Here is a 26928-nt window from a genome sequence, read left to right on the forward strand (position 1 = left end):
ACCATGAATAGAGAAAAAGTAGAGGATGGTAGATAAATGGGAAGTTTTTTGATGGGCCGTGGAAGGGCCCTGTCACTTGTACCCACACTCCATTGGCTGGGACTCAGTGGCATGACCACACTTAACTGCAAGGGAGACTAGGAAATGTAGTGTAGCTGTGTGCCCACAAGAGGAGGAAATGGATTTAGTAATCACCTAGCCATATGTCACAAATACCAAAATCGATTGGTAGGCCAGAAAAAATAAACTAATTCTATTTAAAAGATTAAAAAATAAAAAAAATAATGGTGACATGGAGTCCTTGTGTGGCACAAACAGTTAAGTACTCAACTACTAGCAGAAAGATTAGTGGTGCCTTGGAAGACAGGCCTGGAGATCTGCTTCTGAAAGGTCACTGCCTTGAAAAAACCCTACACAACAGAATTAACTCCGCAGAAACTTGTATTTAACACTAAAAAATACTGGTGAGAATAATAGAAGGCATTGTAAATTCAAGTCAAGTTACAAGTTATCTAAAATCAGCTGTTGAAAATCAAAATATTTGTAAGACAAATGTAATCTGCATCTGCAAAAAGTTGAAATAATGCATTGATAAGGGTATAGTCCTCAATCAAAGGCTCACGCAACAGGCGAGTACATGTTTTCAGTTGCACCATTTAAGAAATGGGAACCCTGGTGGCATAGTGATTAAGTGCTACAGCTGCTAACCAAAGGGTCGGCAGTTCAAATCTACCAGGTGCTCCTTGGAAACTCTATGGGGCAGTTTTACTCTGTCCTTTTATAATAGGGTCGCTATGAGTCAGAATTGACTCGACAGCACTGGGTTTGGTTGGTTTAGTTTAAGAAATAGTATTTTTTTTAATTTCATTTTTCCTTTGCTTCGAAGTGAAATGATAAAAATATGTTGGGTAGTTAGTTGTATTCTCTGGTGGTAAAAAGAATAGGAATTTGATTTTTTAAAAAATATGTGTTGAAAGTTCTGTCCTAGGCCCCCTGTGTGATGGATATTTAACCTGTTTCCTAGAAATGAGGGGAATAGTTTATCACACCATGTCTAAAAATTAAACCAAGAAAATCTCTGTGGCACTGTAAATGTTTACTTCCAGTTAGCAATTAAAACCTGACAGCGGTACCGTTTAAGGATTGGTGTCATAAACCATGCCTTCTTTCTGCTGCTTATCTGATAATTACTGGGATTACTTTATATTTTGGCCTCTCCAGATTGTGTCTATGAGCTATTTTTTGTGTAAACACTTGAAACAACGAACTGAGGTGATGAAAACTCAGACGCTTTGCAGAAGTTTAACCCAAACAGTGAGGGGCTTTGGATATTTGGTTTTGATTTCATTTTCTCTGCCAATTTAGCGTTTCTGAGTACAGGTGCTGTCAGGATTCAAAGATACTATGAAAATGAAAAGCAGGGACTGTCGAAATGAGAGTGCATTTGAACTAAACCCTTAACTGCGAGATTGATTTGGAAACCTTTGGTGCCTTAATAATGTGATTTTTTAAGTTGGTCATTTCATCACAGACATATGACAGTGCACTGATATTCTAGGGTTCAAATAAAATATTTCCAAATTAAGCTTCTCCAGGAAGAAAGGCTGTAAAACGAAGTTGGCACAAAGCTTGCTGCTAGGTTTTCATTTTTGACAGCAGAACCTTCTAAAAGACCCTTTTCATCCATTTTTGTCTGCCTATCCCCGTGGCTAGAAGACTCAGGGATCAGTGCTGAAGAATGTTTATGTTACTTATTTGTTAAGACCATAGCATTTGGTGCTTAACAAACGGTAGCTTTTAACTCAGTTATGACGTAATATGGGATTACAGTACACACCCAGCTGCTACATGCTGTAAAAGTTTTTCGTAGTTGTACATTGGATTTTCATGATCTTCTCTCCCCTTGTTTGACCACCCCGCTCACAGATTTGATAAAGTTCCTGTGAAATACAACTTCCCCTGCATATTAATTTGAAGTTTCTTTGAAACTACAACTTTCCAGGAGAAATAATATCTAGAGAAGTTTCACATTAACAGTGTCTTTTTAAGGAGTAAAGCCCTCTAAATAAGAGCCTGCATGTGAAATCCATCACAAATCTTACAGAATAGGTTTAATGTGGGCTGTGGAGAATTTTGTAACTTTCCTAAAGAAAAACCGAAGTCATTTTTTAATATGGACCTTGTGCCTAATTTCACGTATGGCAGCATGGACAAAGTAAAATATATAACATTATAAGTAATGGACTTTTAGGCCTCTCCTTAACACCCATTGTCAAGCACACATTTATATGGCTTCATGGTTGTTGCAGCGCATGCAATCAAAGAAGTAGCTAGCACTGAAATCACCCTAGAAGCCTCCGTCAATCCATCCATTCATTATACAGTCTCAGCATGAGCTCCAGCCATTCCTGGTAATATCCAAGTCTCCCAATAGTCATCCCTCTAGGGTTCTTAACCTCTACATTTATTCTTGTCTCTCCTACCCCGGGCCCTATTTTTATCCCCTCCCCTGTTCCTAGGATTTAACCAGCCACCATCCTTAAGACCCACCGCACTTGCTCGATATTTTCTCCCTGCTTATCCCTGACCCACCAGCCCTCTTTCTCAATAACTTCTAGTACTTTCCTCTCCTTTAAAAAAAAAAAAAAAATTATGTTCTTCTTTTCCTTTTCTGACTTACATGTACTCATTTATTTCATAGCCTCCTATCAAAGTGCCATGCTTTCTGCTAAGTAGGCATGGCCTAGTGACATCAGTCAAACTAGCTTCCAGTCCTGGACTTGGACACAGCACCTATCTCTCCAAGTCTGTTTTCTCTTCTGTAACTGGAGGAGAAATTGTTCCTGTAAAATCATGATAGCTATTTTATTTATTTATACTACTATTTTTTTTTTTTTTTATAGGAAACCCTGGTATTTTATGATTCAATTCTGTGTCATGTCAACCCCGTATGTTTCAGAGTAGAACTGTGCTCCATAGGGTTTTGGTGGCTGTGACGGTTGGGAAGTAGATTACCAGGCCTTTGTGCAGAGATACCTCTGGGTGGGTTCCAACTGCCAACCGCTTATGCCACGCAGGGACTTTTATTTGTAATAGTTGCTGTAAAAATTAATCAAGTTAACTCATGAAGAGTACCTGGTACAAAGTCTGTCAGAGTGGACCTCAATAAACATCATCTATTATTATTATTAAGGAAACCCTGGTGGTGTAGAGGTTAAGTGCTATGGCTGCTAACCAAGAGGTCAGTAGTTCAAATCTGCCAGGCGCTCCTTGCAAACTCTATGGGGCAGTTCTACTCTATCTTATAGAACCAGTGGGGTTTTTTTTTTATTATTATTAAACCACCACCTTCCTGTAAAATGATACCTCCAGGTTCTTCCCGTCTGAGTACCCATCCTTGTTTTCCTCAGGAATCAGGATAAAATTAATTGCATATAGTGTAATACTGAAGGTAATACTCTGTGGTACCTGCTCCTAGCACTGTGTTTCGGAAAGACTCAGACGTATTCACTAAGCCTATTGTAGTCACATAAAGTATTGGGGACAGTTAAAATGCCCCAGTACAGTGCTTTGATTTTAAAAGTGAGAAAACTCAGGCCCAGGGGCATGAAAAAATGGAAACCCAAAATAGTATGTATTCAAGATGGTGACCTGGATTGTGTTTGTGTCTCCAAATTGCCAGTGCATCACCTCTGATTTGTTACCCTCGGAGAAAACCAAAAGTGCTACTAAAACAGTCATGTTCTGCCTTTTCTAAGGAGACCTGGGATCTGGGAAAAATGCAGCGGCTTCCTTTCCCCTTGGGCGTCTAGCGCCTAACTTTTTTCGACTCAGCCAAACTAAAGAAGATGAGAAACCTCTCTTTCTGGGATTTTGGGAGTACCCGTAGTAAACTCTTGCGCTATGGAAGTGGGCTCCTAGCCCCAGCCGCTGAGCAGACTCTCTTGCTACAAGTGCACTCCTTGCACAGCGCCAGGCCAAGCTTTCAGCCGTGGGTAACCTAGAGTTGGCCCGGGGTGGGTGTGGCTTGGCTGGGGCCCGCCGGGTGTGGCCTAAGTCTGGGTCCGCCAGGAGTGGCCTAGGACTGGGGTGGGCGTGATAGGGGCCTCTGGGCGTGTGGGCGTGGCGGGTGCCCGAGGGGCGTGGCCTAGCGGAGGAGGGCGGTGTGGGGGGGGTGCAAAGAGAAGGAGAAAGGCGGGAAGTGGGGAGATCGTAAAGGCCCAGGGAGTGAGCCCTGCGGCTGGTCCCGGGGGAGGACACGGCGCTGAGAGCAAGCGGCCCACGGCGCGCACCGAGTGGAGAAGCCGGAGCGGGCGCAGGAGCTGTGGGCCTGGTAGGAAGGGTGGGGCCTGACGCCGGCGCCTCCGCGGCCCCGGGTGGCTGCTAGGCCTGAGCGCTAACGCCCCCAGGGAGTCACCGCCGCGGCCCGCCCGGGGAAGGGGTGTTTAAAGCGGCCTGCCCGTCGGCGCCCTGCTGCCTGTCCCCAGATGCTCGAGGGAACCCCCGGGGGCAGGGAACGCGAGGTTGCGAGCGCTCGGGCCCAGAAGTCTGGCCTGGGCTTGGATGTGGCAGGTTCCACCGAAGTCTAAAGGTCCTGGAAAGCCTTACTGGAAACCCGGAGGCCGAGAGTCGGTCGTAGAGCGAGGCCCAGGGCTGCGCGCGGCGCTGACGCGTTGTTCCTCGACAGAAGTGCTCCGGGGACGTCGTTGGGAACTGTCCTGGGGTGTGTGGGGGGCGGCTTTTCCATGCTCGTTCTCGTTCTCCTTCAGTAAGCTTGTCAAATCATACCCTTAAGCCTTGCAGTTTACTTACCATCTCACGGTTATATCGTAAAGAAATTCCAAGTACACTTAGGTGCGCCTTCCCTACGGATATGAACAAAGTATTTACAGTCACGACGTTGTGGTGATATTTGTGAAGACGCCTCTGGTGCAGTGATATCTGCGAGGGGGGACGTTTACAGATGAGAACTCCTGCGTTGTGTAGAAACACCAGGCCGTTCACCCTTAAATCACCTCCGAAGTGGAGGAAACTGACAAGCACTTACTCATCTCTCCTCAAGGAATCATCGCAGACATTGTCAGGTAGAATGAGCGTCTGTAAGTAACAGCCCCTAGCACTTCTGACACCTACTTAGACGGTTTCATTTTATTTCACATAGATTGTAGGAGTGTACAGCAGTTATCCTAAAGCCCTGATGTAACCCCAGAAATAACTAAGCCCCTTCAAAAGTAAATTTCAGTGCACCCTGCAAAGAAAAACGAGATCAGATGACTTGCTTGACTGTCAATATCGAGATAGTAACTTAATTTTAAAAAGGATAATTCCAAACCAAAATGCTCCAGGTGCTACTTTATGAAATTATGTTTTCATTTGTGGAGGCTGGATGTTGCTTAATTGTTATAAAAGTTACTAAATATATATGTAAAATATATTTTTGGAACCCAAAACCCTTTGCAGTAGAATTGCTTCCAACTCATAGCGACCCTACAGGAGAGAGTAGGGTTTCCAAGGAGCACCTGCTGGATCCGAAGTGCTGACCTTTTTGCTTAGGAGCCTTACCTCTTAACCACTGCGCTACCAGGGCTCCAATATAAAGTAGCAAAATACATTTTATTTTCACTCCTTGACTTTAGATGCAAAATAAGGATGTCCAGGTCTATATTTTTTGATAATAAAAGCTAATAACTCTGGGTCTTCTCTGGGACCTGTCTACCGTAATTTAATCCACTCCACAGCCCTGTGAGGTTTTCTCATGTTGCAGAAGAGGAAGCCATGGCACAGAGGGTTAAGCCACACTGCTGGAAAGTTTAGAGGTGGAAAAATCTGTCTTTTTACTCCAAAGCCTGTGCCCTTACCCCTTTTGTTGTTCTGTGCCGGCAAGTTGATTTCAACTCATATTGTTGTTGTGTGCCATTGAGTCGATTTCTACTCATAACGGCCCCATATGACAGAGTAGAACAGTGCCATAGGGTTTCCTAGGCTATAATCTTTGGAACCCTGGTGGCACAGTGGTTAAGAGCTCGGCTGCTAACCAATAGGTTGGCAGTTGGAATCCACCAGCTGCACCTTGGAAACCCTATGGGGCAGTTCTACTCTTGTCCTTATTGGATCGCTATGAGTTGGAATCAATTTGATGGCAGGTTTGGATTTTGTTTGTTTGTTTTTTCGATCTTTATGGGATCAGATTGCCAGGTCTTTTCTCCTCTGGAGATATGGTGTGAGTTCAAACCACCGACCCTTCAGTTAGCAGCTGAGCACTCAGCCATTGCAACAGGAGGGCTCCTTGCCCTTAGCTACCCTGTACCTTCTACGACACACAAGCCTGCCTCATGTCTGACAGTAACTAAAGATATGCTCTGGTAGACAGGGCAGTAAGAGGGCTGCTGGTGTAGTGAACTCTGGACCCAGAATGGGCAGAGGCTAATTCAAGTTCTGGTTCCACCTCAGTGACTTTGTAGAAGTCACTTATCTTTTCTAGGTGTTTAAAGGTAATTGATCTCTTGGTTTCTACCAAGATCAAAAAATCTATGGGTTTATGAATATAAGATTCTGATTTTATCATTTAGCAATATTTTTTCTCTTATTTGGTGTTGAAATTACATGGTTATCAGGAAGGACCAATCTATTCATCTAATGAGTATGTATTGCATGCCAGGATATGTCAGGCACTGAGGCAAGCATCAGGCCTGCAAAAGACACCTGGGTTAACAGAGATGCTAGCTAGCCCCTTGAAGTTTTTATTGGAGTTGGAGGTAGAGGAGGCTGAGGAAACGAAGAAGGAACCAACCATTCAACAGGCAGTTACAGGATAAACAGAGGGTTATGAGAAAGAAAATAGGGTAGGGAGCACTTTGGACATATGTGATGGTCAAAAGGAAGCCTCAAAGAGGCCTTCTGATTTAGAAGGATGAAAAGGACCTGTGTTCATTCCCTGCACGGGGACCTGCAAGGGCAAAGGAGGCATGAAGGACACTACCAGAAGGGCTTTCTGGCTGGAGCTTGGGTGAAGCTGGAGATGCAGGCAGGGACCAGGTTGTGCAGGACTTTGTGCAGCCTAGTAAAAACCCTTGGAAACTCTGGTGGCGTAGTGGTTAAGTGCTATGGCTGCTAACCAAGAGGTCGGCAGTTCGAATCTGCATTTCGAATCCGCCAGGTGCTCCTTAGAAACTCTATCGGGCAGTTCTACTTTGTCCTATAGGGTCGCTATGAGTCAGAATCAAGTAGACGGCAGTGGCTTTTTTTTTTTTTTAGTAAAGACTCTGGATTTTCATCTCAGAATGATGGGGAGCCTCTGAAGTAGTTTAGAAAAGGTTGAGGAAGCTCAGGCTAGGGTGGTGGCAGCAGAGAAAGAAAAAAGTGGGTTTTTCAATGTCGCTTTTTCACTGGGGCCTTCCAGACCACCCTGTTTAGTACAGCACTCCACTGACCCTCACACAGCCAGCATTCCTCATCCTCCTACTCTATTTTTCTCCATAGTACTTATTTCAATATGACATACTATATATTTTATTTGTAAATTTTGAATTTACTCCATCCCCAAAACCAAAACACCAAACCCATTGCCACTGAGTCAATTCCAATGCATAGTGACCCTATAGGGCAGAGTAGAACTGCCCCATAGCATTTCCAAGGCTGTAAATCTTTATGAAAGTATATTGCCACATGTTTCTCCCAGAGAGCAGCTAGTGGGTTCGAACTGCTGACCTTTTGGTTAACAGCTCAGCACACTAACCACTGCCCAACTGGGGCTCCTTTACCGCCTCCCAGAAAAATGTAAATTGCATGAGGTCAGGGTTCTTTCCTGTTTTATTTACTGCTGTTTCCTAGCAAAGCAAGCTATTAATAAATATTTGAATAGATGGATTTCATAGATGTTTTGGATTTTGATTCCATAGAACTTTCTGGTGATTTGGATGTGGTAGTGTGAGAAAAGGAAAAATCAAGCACGGCTCTCAATTTGGTGGCTTGAAAATTGAGTAGATGTTGATATCTATAAGAGAGAGGGCTAGGGGAGAAACAGTCAGGAACAGGGATAGGGAAGATTGAAAGTTCTATTTGATACATATTAAGTCTGTGATATGTGGCTTAGTTATTTATTGCTGCATAAAAAATTATTCCAAAATTTAGTAGAGTAAAACAACGAACATTCGTTATCTCAGAGTTTCTGTGGGAGGATAGCTTGATTGTGTGGTCCTGGCTCAGGGCCTTTCATGAGGTTGCACACAAGCTGTAGGCCAGGGCTGCAGCCATCCCAAGGCTTAACAGGAGCTGAAAGATCCACTTCCTTCCTCTTTCATGCAATCATTGACAGACTTCAGCTGTCTTTTGGCTAGAGACTTTAGTTCCTTGTGGTATGGACCTCTGTACAGGGCTGCTTATGACATGACTTCCCCCAGAGTAAATAATCAAAGAGTGAAAGAGAACTCAAGATGGAAGCCACAGTTTGTTTGTTTGTTGGAACCTTTGTTATTGGTCACATAGACCAACCCTGGTGTGAATACCAGAGTGGGGATTTCTGGAGTCCATTGTAGAGGCTACTTACCACAAGGTCTATGAGCTGTCTAAGTGGAAATGTCATATAGGCTGCTGAGCATATTATTCTGTAGCTCAGAAGAGAGATTATCTGAGCTACAGATGATTATTTGGAAATAATCAATCATGATATGTGAAGTTAATGGGAATGTATAAGAAGCCCTAGGGAAAGGATATAAAGAAGTGCCTCCTGGACCCAGTGAGAGGAGCCCAACATTTAGAGGTCAGTGGAGGAGGAGCTAGCAAAGGAGGAGTGCCAGTGAGGCAGGAGGAGAATCAGGACAGCGTGTACTCTGGGAGTGATTTAACTGAGAGGGAGACTTCACTGGACAAGTTTCCCCTTCACAGTGAGAGACAGAAAATACCTTGAATAGGATCAAAGTGAAAAAAATTTCTGAAAAAATTCAGTTTAATACAATTCGAAGTGTCAGTAGTTAACTTTTACCCAGATAGGAGCAGGTAAAAAGAGAATGCATATATATAGATAGAACATTTAGAGCCTTGAGAAGGCTGTGCCTTTGAGCTTAGTGTCTGTGTACTTGGTGCCATCCCTGTCCGGGGCTTGGCCATAGGATCCCTGTGATTGTAGTAGATGGAGAACTCTATGTAAGGATTTTAGAGGTTGCCTTTGGAATTAAACTTGAAGACAAAATGATAAACTATATAGCATGGGAGCAGTTGCTGACCTTGGAAAATGTCAGAACTCTTTCTTCCATATGCTTTGAAATGTTAGTACAGGAGGAGTCTCTTTCCTCAATGTGTCAAATACCCAGTGGACCACAGAGTAAAAATGCTGAGAATTCCTGATTAAGGACTGCCCTGCTCAGGAGCTCTATGAATTTGACTGGTAGTAGGAAGATTGGAGTTGGTTTTTGAATATCTTTCTCATACACCAACTGTGGTCCTGTTCTTCTGTTTTCTTTACCTTATCTTTATAGTATATGGCCAGTGGCCCAGCTTTTTCTAATAAGACTATCATAACAAAAGCCTTCTCATTTATAGACATACTTCCCTCACTTTAAAGAAAAAAAAAAAAAAAAAAAAACCTTATCCCACCTGGTATAAACTGACTGTGTGGTTCTGATTACCAGTTTTCAGGAAAGCATACAAAATGCCCCTGTATGCTCAGTAGGGAAGGCATTAGTTTTATCTATTTCTCTGCCCTTGTTCATGTGACTTGCTTTGACCAATGAAATGTAAGTGAAGTGACATGTGTCACTTCCAGATGGAAGCTTTTAGAGCCAGTAAAAGAGTCACCACACTCTCTTTCCTTCTACCACAGTGACCACCAGTTCTGCAGAAGGTGGCTGCTCTGTCAGTCTGGGTCATGGAATCAGGACAATGTGTTAGACAAGTAAACTTTTTTTATGCTTAAAAACCAAACCAAACCTGTTGCCATCAAGTTGATTCTGACTCATGGTGACCCCACATGTTACAGAGAACTGAGCTCCACTGACTTTTCTTGGCTGTAACCTTTACAGAAGCAGATCACATGGCCTTTCTTCCTCAGCACCACAGGGTTGGTTCGAACTGCCAACCTTAATGTTAGTAGTCACACAAACCACTTGTGCCACCAGAGACTTTTTGTTGTGTTTAGACCCTGAGATTTGGGGATTTGTTCGTTACTGAAGCATAGCCTGGCATAGCCTGACTAATACACTCAGGTAAGGCCTGAGTCACCTGCTTTCAGGGATTACTGGCTTTCAGTTTATTAGACACCAGAGCACCTCAGCTGGAAGGTACGGTACTGTACAAGACGAGGCTCACTGTTATGACTAAGCTTCTCTTACTGTTGGTGACATAGTAGGTACACACATTTCCACAGTGCTCTAGTGAGCATTGTGATTGCACTCAAAGCTGGCAAAGATGACATTTAGCATTTAAGTACATTCTGTAAGGGCAACAAATATTAAAGGGTAAAATACATAAAGGCTCAATGCCCAGAAGGGATCAGAATTAAGGCTCTCATTTTTATTTTTAAAAACACAATTTATATATTTTCTGATTTTCAGCCCACTTCCAAGTTTTCCAGTGGAGGGAATGTTCGTGGTTAAGAGATGAGTGTTCCCAAATGTAGTGGTAAATAAATGCATTTCAGAAATTTTTTTGTCACCAAAGAACATGTAAAATGAATCATCTGTACTTACCATAACTTACTTAACAACATGATAACATTTTTTTTTTCCAAGAATATTTTAAATATTGTTTGCTGGCTATCTTATTTTGGATCAGACCTAGGTTTTGCTCTCAAAGTCCTAGAGGCAGCTTGTCACTCTTTTACTCTGACTTAAACAGAAGTGAAGCTGGGAACATTTTGCTTTGGGCAGAATCATACTGCCTTCTTTGGGATGTTGGCTATAAATCCAGTCTCCCTAGAGGTTAGCAATCAAAGTTCTCCCCCTCTCTTACTTACAGGCATGATATGATGATGATAAATTGCTTGGACATGACTGCCCCAAGCACTGGTGTGATGAATTATATTGTTCAGGGCATGACCAAAGATTCTCCATTGTCAGTCTGCAACCCTGAGTATTGGCAGTATTCATAAACAGCCTTCTGCCAATTTCGGTCTCAGCTTTGCATATTAAATTCTCTGTTGTCACAAGTTATAGTCCTTCATTCTTAATTATCTCTGTCTTCCACTGAATTCGGTTTGCTAATCAGCCTTTTGCTTTTTCAGTTCCCTGTAAGTCGGAATCGACTCCAAGGCAACAAGTTTGATATGGTTTTTGGTTCTCTGCAAAAGGGTGGGGTGTTCTCACAGTTGTATACAGTAAACAGTGAGTCTGTCTTTGCAGAAACTGTTAAAATAGTAATTATTTGTCCTTTTCATTAAATCTGGAGTAATAACATTTTATCTTGCAGCAGCTTAATTGGGTAATTATTTAGTGTTTGAAAGGCACTTTGAAGTGAATACTGGTAAATATTGTTGTTAATTTAATGCTTTGTGTGTCTGTGTGTAATTGGAAGTCCATTGTGACCGCAAAATTCTCTGTATTATTGTGTACTAACAAAGATGTCTTTCTTGATATTGCTTGCTATTTTTAAAATTATATATGTGCTGATTTTTAAATATTTTCATTAACTCTCAAAGTGATGTCATGTTTATTCCATCACGTTTCTGCAGTCTCGTCTACTACATTCTTTATGTATCTCAAAAGTTAAATGTTACCAGTCTTGCTCTCTAAAAGTCTGGAGGGAATATGAAGCTCGACCACCACGTCTTGGGTACCTCACATCAAACAAACTTCTAAATATGTTGTGTGTGGTATCTGCTGAATTTTTCAACAAGCTTTCCTATTAGGACTTGACAAATAGTTGAAATAATGATTGATTACCTGATTGTTATCAAAATTTGTCCAAAGGGTTAGGCTGCATTGCATATGCCTGGCTGCCTGGCCGAGCCTTTTGACAGACTGTCTGCTCGCCTTCTAGATGCTTTATAGATCCAGAGCCCCTGGGGTAATTAAGACCCATTTCTGTAGCTTAGATTAGACGACCCCTATTACTGACCTACAATAGTAATGGTCTTTGTTTAGAAACTACAGTTTTTGGAGTTATTTTCTGGGATTATCAAATTTTAACAACCAGATGCTGGCTGCAAATCTTTAAGAGGATCCACTCAGTTCAGGAACTTCTCCTTAATACTGCTTGGAGGAGAGCTTTATCCTTGTGACATGAAACACTGAAATAATGAAATCAAAATTTGAAGCAACATTATTAAATAAATTTTTTATATAGTTTATTAAGGGATTAGCTCAAGCAAAAATGCACATAATCAAATAACCCTTACTATCTGAGCTATGGAGCCCTGGTGGCACAGTGGTGAAACATTGAGCTGCTAACCAAAAGGATGGCAGTTCAAATACCAGCCACTCCTTGGAAACCCTATGGGGCAGTTCTACTCTGTCCTGTAGGGTCACTATGAGTCCGAATCAACTCGACAGCAACAGGTTTGGTTTTTTTGGTTATCTGAACTTTGTTGTTATTGTTAGTTGCCATAACCATCTGGATATTTGTTATAACAACTGACAAATATTTTTACCCCAGATTGCCTCTCTGAATCAAAAATCAAACCTGTTGCCATCAAATTAGTTCTAACTCATGACAACCCCATGCGTTACAGAGTAAAACTACTCCATAGGGTTTTCTTGGCTGTAATCTTTACAGAAGCAGATTACCAGGCCTTTCTTCTATGGCACAACTGGGTGAGTTTGAACTGCCAACCTTTTGGTTAATAGTCAAGCAGAAACCCTTTGCACCACCTAGAGACCAATATCATCAAAAAGAGCACAAAGCTACTTTGGTGAGTAGTGTCTGGGGTCTTAAAACCTTGTGAGCAGCCATCTAAGATACTCCACTGGTCCCTCCCCATTTAGCACAAGGGAGAATGAAGAAAACCAAAGATACAAGGGAAAGATTAGTCCAAAGGACTAGTGACCACAACTACCACAGCCTTTACCAGAATGGGTCCAGCACAACTAGAGGGTACCAACAACTGCTCTGACAGGGGTCACAATAGAGGGTCCCAGACAGCTGGAGAAAAATATAGAAGAAAATTCTAACTCAAAAAAAAAAAAAAAGGCCAGACTTACTGATCTGACAGAGACTGGAGAAACCCCTAGAGTAAGGTCCCCGGACACCTTTTTAGCTCAGTACTGAAGTCATTCCTGAAGTTCACCCCTCAGCCAAAGATTAGACAGGCCCATAAAACAAAATGAGACAGAATGGGCACACCATCCCAGGGGCAAGGACGAGAAGGCAGGAGGAGACAAGAAAGCTGGTAATGGGGAAAGCAAGGTCAAGAAGGGGAGAGTGTTGACAGGTCGTGGGGGTGACAACTAATGCCACAAAACAATATGTGTATTAATTGTTTAATGAGAAACTAATTTGCTTGTAAACCTTCATCTAAAGTACAATTTTTTTAAAAAGTTAAAAAAAAAAAAAAAAGCACAGGAACATAGAGTACTGTGCAGTCCTGTCTCAGCTTATCTTGCTGTAGGGTAGAATCTTGTGTGCATGTTGTTTAAATATATCATGCATTATTGTCCCCATGTTATCAAGTGACAATGTCTAAGTGGAATAGTCCCTGATGAGAGATGATGAGCCTAAGAAACCAGAACAGGTCTTACATCTTACCTTCAAAGATGGGGGACATGTGACAGTATGAAAGACCTAAATTTGACCTAAGGTGACCTGTCTACAAGGATCTTGCATACAAATATTTTATGTGTGAGAAAGTAAAGCAAAACTGGAAAGACATCAGAATAGCATAAGAATTTTTGTTTGTTTTAAATTCTTTAAAAGTACCTTGTACAATAAGTAAATAGCCTTAGAGGATTGCTGTACGGGTGTACAAGAATATGTTAGTAATTGGAGTAATTGGTTCCGATATTGAATGAACTGTAAAAAATTATTTTTCCCGTTAAAATTGTTTAAAACTGGAATTTTTTGTTGAAGCTTAGTGATGGATACATAGGGTCCTCTATACATTTCTCTCTACATTTGTGTATTTTTGGAAATGTTTGTATTTAAAAAGTTTAAAAAAAAAATTAAAGGAGAAGAAATGAACAGAACAGCCTCCCCGTAATGCAAAATTTGATACCCATCACATTTTCAGAGAGATTAAATTTGAATAATGAAGCATGCGTGCATGCCTATGTTAAGACAATAAGCATACAAGTAGGGTGTGGTTTTAACCATTGCTTCATCATAGAAGAGTGTTGCTGAAACCCCTACCAGGAATGCCTACAAGAACATCTTCAGTAGATTTGACCTAGATGATTTGACACATGTTTTTATTTATCACTCCCCGGCGTATGCCATGTCTATCACTTCCATGAGTCACTGTCTTCCTACAGTTACAGAGCTTCCCAGGCTTGCAGTCAACAGCTTCTCAAAGTTCAGTCTTCAACTTCAGACTCTTTGTTTCTGTTTGCCACAAATCCTTTTAACACAGAATTTAAGAAGAGATTCTTGCTTCCAGTGTACCATGCATGGCTAATGCCTTCTGCCCAACACTCTAAAAAATGTTCCCTGCTGTTATTGTGGGAGGGACCTTACTCGCTGACTTTAGGCAAGAAAAGATCTCCGCTGAGCACATTCAGGAGACTGTTATTTAGAAGCCCTGTCTTCCAGGATTGTTTCCTGCCTGTCACCACCAGTTCTATCCGAGTTCTCCCAGCTCCACATCTGGGATTGAAAGCTGTCCTGGGCCTGACTTGTGAGTCTCACTCACATCTCTGAGGTAGATTCCCTTTTGCTTCTGAGCAGCTTTGAACTTATCATTCAGTAAAGCGGGTCTTTTGTGGTGTTCCTCCTTCTCCTGTGCACTGAATATTATGAAGCAGATCAGTGCATCAGCGTGTCTGCTCTTCTAAGTATCCACTGTACTGAGGCTTGACTTTGCTTCCACACGTGATCTGATGGATGTGTGGGGAGGGAGAAGGTGCTTGCAAATAGAGTGGTAATGCCCCTTTTTGGCATTCTTTATTCCTCCCAGGCATTATTTTTTCACTTTTTTTCCATCAGTGTCTTTAGGTAGGGGGGGGAAAAACCCTTTGCCTTTGAGTCAGTTTGATGACTCACAGCGACCCTATAGGACAGGTTAGAGCTGCCCTATAGGGTTTTCAAGGAACTGCTGGTGGATTCGAACTGTCAGCCTTTTGGTTCACAGCTGAGCTCTTAACCGCTAAGCCACCAGAGCTCCGTTTAGGTATAGAGATCAAAATATTTCATGCTAAGACCTCCAAATTTAAAATGATCTCTGTGAACATTCTACATAATTCTATATATGGTTGTGTTTTGAACTTCTCGTAATTGTCAGATTTGTAATATATAAAAGGACATATATGGTTTCTAGCATGAGGAATACTTCGGATACTTCATGGAATTCTGTTACTACTTTATTCCTACAACAGAGAGATCAGAAGAATTAATTTCTGAATTCCTTTATTTTTTGATAGACCAAGTCAGAATTGTAAAAGATTTTTTATGTGTAATTTCCAGAGTACATTTTGTGGGAACCCTGTATATTTTAGTAGAACTGTTTCTACTTCTCAATTTTTATTTTTCAGCTAAAATAACTTAGAAACCCTGGTGGCATAGTGGTTAAGTGCCACGGCTGTTAACCAAGGGGTCGGCAGTTCAAATCCACCAGGCGCTCCTTGGAAACTCTGTGGGGCAGTTCTGCTCTGTCCTGTAGGGTCGCTATGAGTCGGAATCGACTCGACAGCACTGGGTTTGGTTTTTTTTTTTTTGGTTTTAGTAATAACTTGACCAAAATAATTTCACCTTGATTTTTCCCATATAATGTACTGATTTTACAACATTCTCCCCCTCCCCAAAAAAAAACCCAGTGCCGTTGAGTCGATTCTGACTCATAGCGACCCTATAGGACAGAGTAGAACTGTCCCCATAGAGTTTCCAATTAGTATTTTAAAAAAGTTTGTTTGTCTTATATGCTGTTCATATACAAATAATGGTGTATTATACTTTACAGTTTTATTTTATAAATATCGGAGAGCTTAATAAATAGTTCCACTGTGTCTGATCCTAATCTGTTGATTCAGATTGTTTAAAATTGCACCAGATGTCATATTTATGTTTTTAACTCAGCACCACTTAAAATAGTGTCAACAACCACAGAATCAATATAAAATAGGTCTGAAAGTTATACTTGAATAATAGCTTTCACTACCTAATTCGAAATCAAGGTTATATTTCTGCTGAGTTGGAGGGGGGATGTTACACCCAGAAGAGAAGGATTTAGTTCACCATTGTAGAGATGTTTGTATGCCCCTGAATTTTCACACACTCAGTATAATATTTATCAGTTTTTCTCAAACTTGTCTCATATCATCTTCAAGGGTGTTTGCTATCCCTGTGGACTACCTTTGCTACTAAGTACTTAATACTTTTCTCTAAACCAACCCTTTTTTGGTGTGTTTTTTACTGTGGGCTCATCTGAAGCAATAATATTCCATGAAATCACAGACTTGCAATGTTTATTACTTTTTTTTCCCTAAAACATACACATTAAAATAAATATATACTTGCTGAAAACATTTTTAAATCCCCCAGATACCATCTAAAATCAGTTTGAACCTCCAGTGGGATCTGTATCTCACTTTTTGAAGCACTGAGAAAAACCAAGCAGATTATTGAAGTTGATTTTTTGGAGACTTCCCTTTCTTTTCATCTGCTGAGGTATGAAATGACTCTTGGATGTCAAGTTGGAAAGCAGTAATCAGAATAGTTTCTGTACTTGTACTGTGATGATCAGAACTTATAAAAACTGTAAATATATGTATATAAAATATATATATTCACACACGTGTGTGTGTATATTTATATACACACACACAAACATACACACCATGAAGGTAGACAGATGGATTGTTTTAGCTATTATTTAGGAAATAGCCAGTAGTTTTCAGTTGCTTAAAAAACAACCAATATCATTTATTTGAGAGCTAATAAGCTACCACTATTTTTTTTTATTTATACTAATGCCTCTATTTTACTCTTATTCACAAGTAGTATAAAGATTGATCATAAATAATTTACAATCATGGAACTTCTGAGTTGTGAGGTCATTTATTTCCTTCACCTGTTAGTAATAACGTGATGTTAAGTAACTTTATGGTAAACTGAATCTGTAATATGGTTTGCTAGAGTAGGTTTGCCCTGCTGGGGCATCAGAAAAAGGTATCAATAGGTTTCACATTCCTTGTATAGAAATATTCTGCCTGATTTTCTGCTACAACAATATCTGAATTCATTTAATGTGTAAACAAGTTGAACTAATGGAGAAGCTACAGCAGAGGCCATTTGTTGTTGGGTGCCATTGAACCAGTTCTGATTCTGGCAGAGTAGATCTTCCCCACCAGGTTTTCTTGGCTGTAATCTTTACAGAAACGGATCACCAAGTCTTTTTGCCTCAGAGCCTCTGGGTGGGTTCGAACCACCAACCTTTCAGTTAGCAGCCCAACACTTAACCATTGTGCCACCAGGGCTCCTTATAGGCCATGTAAGCAGTTTAAAGCCTCTCCACCTAGAATCGTGGAACTTGTGTCTAAAAGGAACTTTAGAGATCACCTTGTTCAAGTCCTTTGTATTATTAATGAGGAAACTGAGGCCCACAGACTAAGTGATTCTTCCAAAGACAATTTATATCAGCTTAGTTCCTAACATTTTATTTACGTGGCTGGTAAAATTCTAACTTTTCTTCCTCTTGAAGAATGAACTGATATGTTCACACGTGCATTCCGTTGTCCCATCTGTGCCCAATCTTCCATTTTTGAAATATAGTAAATTAGCATTAATTTTTATTGATACTCAAGCTATTTTATAGCTACTGCTATTGTTTGTGTCAAATAAAAGATTAACATACTGAATACCGTTGGGAATGATTTCTATTGCCCTTAGTACACTTGAACGAGAGAGAGAGAAACTCTCATGTTTTTCTAACGAGTGTCAATACATATTTTACATAATACATATAATTTCTGGTCTTACAGCAAGTACATCTGAATGCAAACATTCCAGGTTCTCGATTGTTAATATGTGATTATGTCTAATAGCACAGATAATAACAAAAACTGATCATCCAGTGGAATAAGTGTACGTTTTGGTATTCATTCATAGTGAAAATGTATGAAGACGGGTTACTATGAAGAGCAGGGCAAGAGGTGGGATGTGATGTCTAATGAAGGGATTTGGGGGATCATTGAATTTAATTACTGCAAGTTGTGAAATGTCTTTACAAGTGTAGGGTTGGCACAGGTGCAACAGCATGCGAGACTAGGAGATGGGGTCACACTTCTCTGTGTTCCTATGGAAACTATTTGATATTTGTTTTACATGGATTTTTATTTACTTTTCCCAACAAACTACTAACGAATGCACCCAGCTGAGCAAGCATTGGTAGCTTGTACAGTGGCAGAAGGAGCCAAAAGCTTAGTGTTGTGACCTGTTTAAAAAATAAAGTATCTTGAAATTAAAAAAAAAAAAAAAAAGAACTCAAGAAGCAGTAGGACAGCAAGTGCCACCGAGGCTTCTCCTGTGAAGTTAAAAATAACTTCTAAAGGAGGGACAGCTTATTTTGCTTATGTAATGGGTTTATATTGCTCTACAGCTTGTTTGTAAAAGTAGCTTTGAGCGCTTAGAGAGTATATCTTCATCCTTACTGTGTTCCAATTAAAGAAGTGTTATTAGTTCTTTTCGGAAACCGAACCACAGAGTAATTCTGAGATCTCCCAGGCACGTACAAGTGGAGAAAGGGAAAATTAGCGGCCATTATCTCTCAGAATGCTGTGATTTGCCGTAGGAAAAAGGCAAGCGAGTCCTTAATAATACAAGAGCCACTGCCAGTTGTTAATTCCTCTGCTGTGAATGCGACCTGGAGAATGCATATGGTGTTCCAGAACTGCTCCCTGCGTTTTCAGACCCACGGCAGCTCTGAAACCTGGGCGTTCTTTTCAGACTCAAGTTAATCTGTTTATTCGTCCACCTGGGAACATTTATGATGTGTATGCTGTGTGCCATTGTGCTCAAAGCCAGCTGTGACGTTGTTCTCAAGCCTAAACACTGAGTAGAGGAGATTCCTTAAGCGTGATGATGATTCATGTGAAACTCTCCTATGGTGCCCCCCGGGAGTGCCGGAGGATTAGAGACCCCTCAAATGAACACAATGCCCTGCTAGTCTCTGGAGTGTGTGCCATTTATCACTGACGCGAGGTAGACATTTTACACCGTCCCTCAGCTTTTTTTTTTCTCAGCTACGGAAAGCAAACCAAGGAGGATACGTATTTGAGGGTGGGACCCTGCTTTTCTGGGCTGGAGTTTTGTTTTCCTGGCCTTTGGATCTGATGCTTCTGAGAGAACATCTCTGCTCAGTCTTCTCTCAGCAATGAAGAGCAAGGTCCAGCTTTCACTCTCTGGACCAGAAGTGGTAGAGACACGAAAGAAGGAGAGGCTTCCTGCCCATAACCTGTTCTCTTCCTTTCTTGGGGGTGGGGCTGTGGCTGCGTCCACCTCTAGCTTCTTTGATGGCCTTCCTTCTTAGAGATAGTGAGTACAAGGATGCCAGCCAGACTCTCACTAGTCCAATAAGAAGCACTTATTCCTGCCACACAGTCATTGCTTAACATGTTGAACCCTTTACTTGATTATTAAACGCTTTCTCTTCAGGAAAACCTTTTTTGGTTACCCTTATACCTATGCAATGCCTCTTACTTCAGAATACTCGGTTTATATTAAGAATATTCATTGTGTTTACATGCTGTGTATAATTTGTTGAGAACTTGATTAAACTCTAAACCCTTTAAAGTCAGGTACCATGCCTGCTTCTTCTTTCTATACTACGGAGAGGGACTGACCTAATATTTACTGTTATATGATTCCTAAGTAAACAAACAGAAATAAAAACAATAACAACAAAAAACCTACATCTTGTGAAATGACATATATCCAATTAAGGGTTATATGGGAACCTTTCTACAAAATGCCCTGACCTTTTGAAAAGAGACATGCTTCGGGGCTAAGCATCACTTTTTTTTTTTTTTTTTAAAGCTTCCATATCACAAAAACATGGTTCAATCGTAATTAATCTTGTGTGGTAATGCAGTGACAATGAGATGATTTCTCTGGGGAATCTGTGCTAATACTATTAAAATGCTCTTACAATGTCAAAATGATTGCAGTGGAAGCATGTGGGGACTGTGCTTATGTGATTATGATATCATAGTGATGGGCGATTACCATAGGAAACTACTAATTCAACTCTGGAGGGACTTGCATTATGAAGCCATTATAACATGAGATTATAAGGACACAATAACTTGGATGCACATTCGTAATGTGAAAACTAAAAGCTAATTTAAATGCGAGTGGTACTGCCATTAAATAGTAATTAAACACTGAAAGCAATGCTTGTTTAAATTTAAGACGGAGACATACAGTCCAGAAGTGAAACTTGTTTATAATGAATATATGCCAAGTATAAACTCAGAAGTGATTGGAAACTATTTGTAACTCTGTCCTTTAGTTTTCACTAGGTGCGAAACCTCACATCCAAGGACCTCCTCAGACTTTTTTTAATACTACAAAATTAATCCATGTTTAAAATCAGACCAAACTGATAAGCACAGAGGAAAAAATTAAATTAAAAAAAAAAAAAACCTATCCTGTGGAGATAACTCATATTAACATCTCTGGGTATTTTTTTTCAGATTGTTTTCTATACACAGTATACTTTTTTTCTTCCGAAAGTTATATTATACAGTGCTTTTAAAACTTACTGATCCTTCCCGTCCCTTCCAGTTATAAGATCTATTTCTTATCCAAGAGAATCAGTTGATAAGTTTTTGTTTGTTTTTTAAAGTTCGGCCCAAGCTGGACAATTTCACATGTCACCTGGGAAATGTTTTCCTAGTAGGGAATAATATCTGGCAGGATTTTATTCTCTGCATATTACCGTTTCAGGATTGCTCTGTAGTAAATTCTTCAGATTTTATTAACAATATATTAGGTACTTAAGGTCCCTGGATGGTGCAGATGGTTCACACTAGACCACTAACCTCAACGTTGGCAGTTCAAATCCACCCGGCAGCACTGCAGAAGGGCCTGGTGATCTGCTTCCATAAAGATTGTTGTTAGGTACCATGGAGCTGATTGGATTTTCTACTCATAGCGACCTCGTATGACAGAGTAGCACTGCCCCATAGGTTTTTCTAGGCTGAATTCTTTACAGGAGCAGATCTTCAGGCCCTTCTACCCCAGACCCACTGGGTGGGTTCTAAATGCCAACGTTTGGGTTAGCAGCTGAGAGCTTCCGAGAAACCCTAGGGAGCAGTTCTGCTCTGCAACACATGGGGTCGCCGTGAGTTGGAATCAACTCGACAGCAATGGGTTTATAGGTCTTTGGTACTTAACAGTTCTCTCTGTTTACGAACAAATGCTGCATTTGAGTTCTAGTTTCTCAGTTGATAATTACTACATGGCTTAGGTAAACATAAAGAGAGGTTAGAAAATAGCATTAAACATGATTTTAACTGACAAAATTTAGGAGCAACTGAATTTCTTAGCTAGACACCTAAATTACCTTGTTCAGATATTATAAGAACACACAGTAGCTATGTGTACTCCCTCCTAATTATGACTAGAAGTGGTTATTGCTCCTTGGTTTAAATATAGTTAAGATGAGTTTTTTGTTATTAAGTATTTAGTTAGCATTTAGATATGCTGTACGCTTTTGAATTATTTTTATTATCACTTCTTGCAACAAGCAAATTAGGTAGGTAAGTCTAAATTACTACAGTCCTTATTTTTATAACTAGGGAAAAGAAAGCACAATGCAATTAAATGGTTTCGTCATGCCACCCAGTCAGAGTGGAGCTGGAGTTAGATTTTCTGTTCCTTGATTTTGTAGCCCCTTCTTTAGCCCAATAAGTGATTTTACCTCTGATCAGCACTCCGGTATCAATGGAGACCATGATAACGTAATGTGATGTTCATAGCAAATACCCACATAGTCTAAAGAAAAGAACTCTGGACTCATAAATTGAGACACTGCATTCTCCTCTAGGCTTCCTGATCATCCGGAGATCAAGGATTAAGTTCCACAGCTGAAAAAGAAGCCCTGGGATTGAACGGTCTCTATAGCCCTTTCTAGCTCAGAAATTCTGAAATCAAATAGCATTTAACATTAACTGATAGTTAAATGTTGTAATTACAAATATGATACATTTTATTATCTACTTCAAAACCATTCATCTAAATTCCAAAGCATACTTTACTTAGATGGCATTTAATAATTTGGCATGTTTTAGCAGTAGATTTGTAATTTGACTTAAAACATCTTTATTTAAGGGATTTATTAAAATTATTAAAGTTGCAGACATAAATCTAATCCAAAAAAGAGATTAAAATTATAGTCCTTTGGTCTGTCGGAAATATTGTTAAAATACAGTTAGAACTACAATGAAAGAAAATATGTGCCTGTATAATTTTACAAATATATACATCTCTGTTGAGCCATATTCAAAATATGTGGTATTATTTTAATTCTTAGGAAATAAGTGACAGCAATGATGACCAAATTAAAATATAGTCCTAGACAAACCTTCCTACCTGATTTAGCGCATGTATTTTTACAGGGGAAAGCATACATAATTAAGTCTCATTTATGTTTAGATGTATATGTATCTAGGGATTAATTAATTAAAAATTGGTTACTTAATTCTAGACAGTTTTCCTAATTTTGTGCAGCTTTTCTCTAAAAAACTTAGAATTCCATTAGAGGTGTTTGTTTGTTGTTTGTTTTTGCCATCTCAAAGATTGGAAAAGAGTGATGTTGCCCTACAGTACATGTGGTTATTATAAATTTGCCCTTGATCTCATTGTAGTAAATTAGCTTTCGGGAGTAGAAATACACTGTGTTATCTCACTGTTAGTACATCAAATTCTAACCTTTTCCCAAAAGAGGTTTTTATCAGGTGCTACACTCTCTTCAGATTAGGCAAAACTCGTTATCTTGCCTCCTTTTCTAGGCCCATGAATAAAGTCTGTCTCTCTAAAGTACTATCTCTCTAACTTGAAGATCTACAGATTCTCAACAAAATTTTTGATTTTGCATTTTAATTCTTAGGATAATCTAAATAACTTCAAGCGTATCCTGGATCTGAATAACCGTTTTACAACCAAATATTGCCGTAGAATTTTGTCATTTGCATTTCTGTTTCTTTTTGAGATTTCAGCAATACCAAGTTATTACCTAACAACAGCATTTTTTTTTTCCCCCTAGGAAATTTATTTTTAAACTGGGATCTCTGTTTCCCAGGGAGGTCAGTGACTGTGATCTAGACTTCTTGAAGTGGTTGGATTGAGAAAGGGGTATCCTAGTCTGACAAAATGGTTTGGGCCTTTTAATTTCCTTTATAAGAAGTGGGGTTGATTTATACATGATATCTGGATGTGTTTTTATTATTGGGGTGGTCTTATGGACCTTATAGATTATAAGATTTTAGAGTCTGTGTGTTTAGCACTATCTATTTTTTTTTTTTAATGGGTAATACCAAGAATCAGGACTTAGCAAAGTTTTCTAGTCTTTCAATTTTCCTTGCTCTGCAATTTGTACTGTTTCTTCAATATAACCAATCCTACTCTGAATATTTAGGAGTCCCTGAGTTGTTAACACACTTGGCTGCTAACTGAGAGATTGGAGGTTGGAGTCCGCCCAGAGGCACCTTGGAAGAAAGGCCTGACAATCCACTTCCAAAAAATCAGCCATTGAAACTCTGTGAAGCACAATTCTGTTCTGACAACACATGGAATCACCACGAGTCCAAGTCGACTCCGTGGCAACTGTTACTCTGAGCATTACCTCCTTAAGACTAATACCCACACATTCGTGGAGAGCTAAGGGGGTCATGCGGATAGAGAAAAGGAAGCTGTGGAGAAAAGAACTCAGCCTAGCTTCTGAGAAACCAGTTCAGAGATTAGACATCATGAGAAATAAAACCGGGACTCTTGGTCTGTGTCCTTTTGCAAGAAAAGGATCATGTATATTTTCTTTGGCACACATTTTAGTTGTTCATTAGTTAGTGTTGGTTGACTCTCCAAGAAGAAACCACAGAGGTCATGATTTTCATCCTATTTTTAAAGGGCTTCCAGGGGATGCTTACAGAGCCTACAGCAGTGTATTCTGCCTTCAGTAAAAATGGAAGATAGCTCATCATTTTTGTCTGAATAATAACCCCATTTCCTCATTGGTGAAATGGGAACAATAATAATAAAATTGAATTTCCTCTAAAACTGTGTCCTACAGTCCAGCCTTCCACCACTGGATACTTTTAGGTGACTCACCTTGTGTTGGTCCCATGCCTACCTCACAGGGACATTCGGAGATTTAATTAAGGTGTGAGGAGTACCGTAAGCTCCTCAGAGAAATACACAGCATTATTATGTTGGATAATACTTCTGATATTCCATAATCTCTTGAAGGTAATGAACCCAGCCATGTAGAAAGCTGGGGCATCAATACAATCAGAGCTTTATGTAGACAACATTCACACAATGTTATATTAATAGTGGTTATCATTGTGGGCTTGCGAGTTTGAAATTCAGTGATTGTGAACTTTCTAATTGTTCAGAGTACTTTGCTTTAAAATTTCATTTTTAATAAACAACACATTGGAGGGGTCAGTAAGTGTTCAAGTCATGCTGTTTTTAGTCAACTCTCCATTTTTGCTTTGAAACTAGGATTGTGAAAAATACCTTACACAGCTATCATTAGAACCCTCCTGTAAGTTAGAGAGGGAGGAGAAAAAGAAAGTACTCATCCAGGCTTGCCTTTCCCCTCAAATGTAGTCTACTCTGATAATCCCTGAGAAAAAATGAAAATTGCTTTTGCTTCCTCACTCACCTCCTGGCCTCCAGTCTCTCCAGCATTCAAAGTATGCTCCACGCTGCCCATTTAGTTAGCATCTAATGCAGGTCTCACCTGTGGGCCCAGCCCTTGTCTCCGTGTTCTTCACTGTGGACCTGACATAAAACCTGTACAAGTCCAGAAACATGCCCATCGATGTTGCTGCCCCTGCAATGACTTCTTGTAAAAATCCTCTTAGTGCTCCGTGGCCTAGCCTAAATGCTACTCCCTCAGGGGATCCTTCCCAGTCCTTCCAGTCTTGGCAAGTATTTCCCAGGTGTTTCCTTCCAGGGCACCTACTTTGTACCTCTTTCCTAACACTTAATGCCCTGTATTTTATGTCACAGGTGTGTCACTAATACATAAAAAAAATATGGATCTTGCATCAAATGCTCACCATGTGCCAGGCACTGTTTTAGGTTTTCAGCTTCCTAGGGGCAACATGGAGTCTCTGGGTAGTACAAAAGGTTAAGCTCTTAGCCACTAAACAAAAGGGTGCTGGTTTGAAACCACTCAGAGGTACCTCAGAAGAAAGGCCTGGCAATCTGCTTTTGGAAGCGGTCACATCCATGGAGACCCTATGAAGTGCAACACAGGGTGTTGCCATGAGTTAGAATCCACTAGAGGCCAACTGGTAACTGGTAAGGGCAACATTGTTTCTTATTTTTTTATCCATAGTACCCTTCTTACCTAGTAGATCCTCAGCAAACATTTGCTACATTGAATCAAAATGTATTCAGTGATCTTTGTGGGTGCCTGGTCTTCTTTCTGTTGCATTCTATGCTCTGAAAACCTAAGGCCCCAGTTCTCCCCTCAGATCTGTAAATCAAAGCAGCTTTTCTTAGTATTTCAAGAAGAATAACAGTAGTTGGTCACATTCCTATAAAGAGGCCACGGTGCTAATGAAAACAATCAGGTCGTCTTTGGCTGAAATTCCGTCAGCGCGGAATTGACAGGTGGATAGAAGGAAAAGGCAGAACACTCATTGGTTGAACAGACATTTTTTGAGCATTTGCTTTGTGCCAATTGCTGATAATAGCTCAGAGTTGGCGTCTACTGCTCTGAGTGTGGGAATGAGATTAAATTGGTTATCAAAACAAAAGCTAGTTACAGGTACCACTCTCCTTCTGAAGAAGCATGGCATTTCTCATACAGGTGTCACTTATACAGCAGACCATGTCTTGGAAGTCACTCAAGCAAGATGACAAGGGCTTGAATCAAACTGGGAAAGCTTCTAACCCTCCCTGCAGTGGCTCTCAGACATTCTTCTGCATGACCACCACCTTCTATACCAAAAAGGCTAGGGCTGACCTTCTGAAAATATGTGCAGGGCACTGTCTTTTTAACTCTGAATTAGCTAAGGAGAGTAGTGAAAAGAAAGACTTTTCTAAAAAAGTCTAATGTATGGTCTTATAAATAAAAAAAAACCAAGGAGACTTGGTGGAAAATACCTTTTAAATATAGCTATTTGTGCAATTGAAAGACTTTCTGTGATTCAAGAAAAAATGTTTTGAATTTAAACTGCTTCACAAAGAAATTAGTATGGATGATCTATACATTTAGAAAATTAGCTTAAGAACCATTATCAAGTTTTACTCCGTACAAAGGAACGGTTACTACCCATGTAACCTACAGTAATTTTACTAAGTATCTCTAGCTTTCTGATTTACAGTTGGCTTCTACCAATTCAGAAAAAATATTCTTAAAGATAAAGTCACTTGATGTCATTTTTATGGGCTCAAGAGTCTTAATTACTGGGCTGGGGGCTGGGGGGGCCATAGTCTTGGGGGACATGTAGTTCAATTGTCTAACATAGTTTATAAAGAGAATGTTCTATATCCTACTTTGGTGAGTAGCGTCTGGGATCTTAAAAGCTTGTGAGCAGCCATCTAAGATATTCCACTATTCCGTAGACACAAGGGAAAGATTAGTCCAAAGGACTAGCGGACCACAACTACCAGAGC

At 40.2% G+C, this 26928-nt stretch overlaps 1 protein-coding gene across 1 annotated transcript in view; it reads left to right on the forward strand.

Annotated features, from left to right (window-relative positions):
• Positions 1–4233: 4233 nt before the first annotated feature.
• PTER (phosphotriesterase related) overlaps positions 4234–26928 on the forward strand; it is an 80255-nt gene continuing 57560 nt past the window's right edge. The window contains exon 1 of the mRNA XM_064284889.1: positions 4234–4333. The gene's annotated coding sequence lies outside the window, so the exon portion shown is untranslated. The remainder of the gene's footprint in view (positions 4334–26928) is intronic.

The sequence above is a fragment of the Loxodonta africana genome, chromosome 4 (genome assembly GCF_030014295.1).
Source record: "Loxodonta africana isolate mLoxAfr1 chromosome 4, mLoxAfr1.hap2, whole genome shotgun sequence".
NCBI lineage: Eukaryota > Metazoa > Chordata > Mammalia > Proboscidea > Elephantidae > Loxodonta > Loxodonta africana.